At 38.8% G+C, this 2,500-nt stretch overlaps 1 protein-coding gene across 1 annotated transcript in view; it reads left to right on the top strand.

Annotated features, from left to right (window-relative positions):
• The window catches only part of gabra5 (gamma-aminobutyric acid type A receptor subunit alpha5), a 51,052-nt gene that overhangs the window by 48,436 nt on the left and 116 nt on the right, over positions 1-2,500 (top strand). The window contains exon 10 of the mRNA XM_046840546.1: positions 1-2,500. This exon is cut by the window's left edge and continues 1,794 nt beyond it; it is cut by the window's right edge and continues 116 nt beyond it. The gene's annotated coding sequence lies outside the window, so the exon portion shown is untranslated.

Here is a 2,500-nt window from a genome sequence, read left to right as displayed (position 1 = left end):
GACCAGCTTTCTAGACCCTGATGACAAAGAAAGAACATCTGAGAAAAGCATTCTTCAACAGTCTCATCATGGTTCTCCAGACAGACCTTGAGCCCTACCTTGGACCATACTCTATTTTTTCATTCGTTTATTGCAGTGAATAGGGAGAAAATCCATGTGCAATGTGCAGAAGAAGTGGTCGGAGTGGAGAACCATGATCTATCTCCACATCCATTATCCCCTGTCCTCAGACCACTTGGATCTTCTCCAATGAACCTCCATTGCCACAGTATTAAAGCTCTTGTAGACAAGAACAGCCTTTTTCCTTTCTTTTCTTCCAGTATTGTCCAGTGTTCATCTCAGTCCATCTCGTCAGTACTGATGATGATGATGATGATGATGAATTGATGGCATTCTCAGACAGATGAGTGTTTATTTCTCTACAAACGCCAAACACTATTTCATACCTTTGCTTTGTTGAGTGTCCTGGTTGTGGTTCTTGTGAGCTTCTCCTGTCTTTAGGATCAGCTTCAGAGCCACGTTTTGGCTTCTTGGTTGCTCCTCTGACGATTAAAGCAATTATAATCACTGCACCAGCTGTGGTGGAAACCACGATTGATATTTTTCCGGATTTGGTTTGATAGCTCCTTGAATTTCTTGATGCATTGTTTTTGGTTTGGATCAGGTTTATGTTCTCTATGAAGCTCTCTCAAGAACACGTGTGTATATATACTGAGATCTCCAGACACAATTTCACGAATGTCAACTCCATTCCAATTCCAACTGACTGCAGGATGAAGAGTACTGACGCAATCACATGTTCTATACTTTTATTTGTAAAATTTGCACATACTTTTGTGTTTATTTATTTATTTTTTCCATGAAATTAAATCCCAATTTCAGGTTCTACGTTTAAACGCTAGGATGCGTGAACTTTCAAGCCGGGGGTGAATACTTACGCAAGACACTGCATATGTACATCATCATGAAGTCAGGCAATGCCAAATGCTATGCAACGGAAAAAGAATTTTCTATTCTATTGGTATTGAAACGCTCACGTATATATAAAAAAATCTCGCTTTTTGTATGAATGAACTCGAAGCTTCTGGTGACGGAGTCGTCTCTCGAAAGCCGCGAGTGCCGAGGCGGAGCAGACGAACAGCTACACGTGCTATAAAAGTGTTGCCTTCTTTCAGACAGTGCACTGAAAAAAAAAAAAAAAAGAATCGCTTTTTAAAATAAAAAAAAAAAAGACTTTCGAAGCTATTTGTTATATAGAGCTTGAAGCCATTTTGAAGTTTGGGGCTGAACCTTTGCATTGTGCCATCTAGTGGCAGCTTTTATAACTTTTTCTCGCTCTTTAATACTCGCAGCAACGTGGAGTAAAGGAGGTCGGGTTGCAGTTATGACTTTCAGAAATCACTTGTAAATATTCTGCGTGTGCTTTTTTTTCTGCTTTAACGTCCGAAAGAAATTAAACTTTGTGCTACGATACGATATGATACGACGCTACGATACAATGCTATGATGCTACGCAGCAGTGAGGCTGAAGAAACGCTAAAGCGATTCCGCATTTCTTTTTCTTCTCGTCCGTCCTTTTTCCTCTTCGTGTGAAGCTTCGCTTCGGTGTAATCTTTTAACATTCTAGTGATATAATGAGCTTTATTATTATTATTATTAATATTATTAATATTATAAATGTATTTATTGTTTTGTCAATGCAGCACGCAGACAGACAGACAGACAGACAGACAGACAGACAGACAGACAGACAGACAGACAGACAGACAGACATTCAGGCAGAAAGCTTTCCAAAAGATATAGTTTCTTCATGTTCTTTAAAAGAAAGATGTCATTTTTTTCCCTCTGTGCTGCCATGGAAACGAATTGACATCGGTTTCCATCAGAACTGGAGTGGAAGGATGGAAAGATCTTTTTTGGTTTAAAGTAAATAAAAAACACATTCGACCAAAAAAATGACCCTGAGCTCACAGAGAGAGAGAGAGAGAGAGAGAGAGAGAGAGAGAGAGAGAGAGGGGGGAATAACGTGGCATCATGGCAGAAAGGAATATTAAATTAAGTTCGGAAGCAGAAGTTTGTATCCCTCCATTTTTTTTTACACAAAAATTGCATAAAAATTAAATAAATAAAACCTCCAGGAATAAAAGCAAAAATCTAAAGAACCAAAGAGACGCTCCAAAATCTGTTCAGATAATGAGAGAGAGACAAACAAAGGATAGATAGATAGATAGATAGATAGATAGATAGATAGATAGATAGATAGATAGATAGATAGAGAGAGAGAGAGAGAGAGAGAGAGAGAGAGAGAGAGAGAGGTTTATTCAGGTTTATAACATCTAATTATACGTCTGTCATATTACACACACACACACACACACACACACACACACACACACACACACACAGAGTGAGGTACAGTGCTGATGTGATTGTACTAAAATCGTGATGTATCTGATGAGCGACAGTCAGCAGAAGCAGACGTGTTAAACAGGAAGTGACT

This window comes from Silurus meridionalis, chromosome 1 (genome assembly GCF_014805685.1).
Source record: "Silurus meridionalis isolate SWU-2019-XX chromosome 1, ASM1480568v1, whole genome shotgun sequence".
Taxonomy (NCBI): Eukaryota; Metazoa; Chordata; class Actinopteri; order Siluriformes; family Siluridae; genus Silurus; species Silurus meridionalis.
Note: the sequence above shows the minus strand (reverse complement) of the source record. Positions and strands in the feature narration are given on the sequence as shown.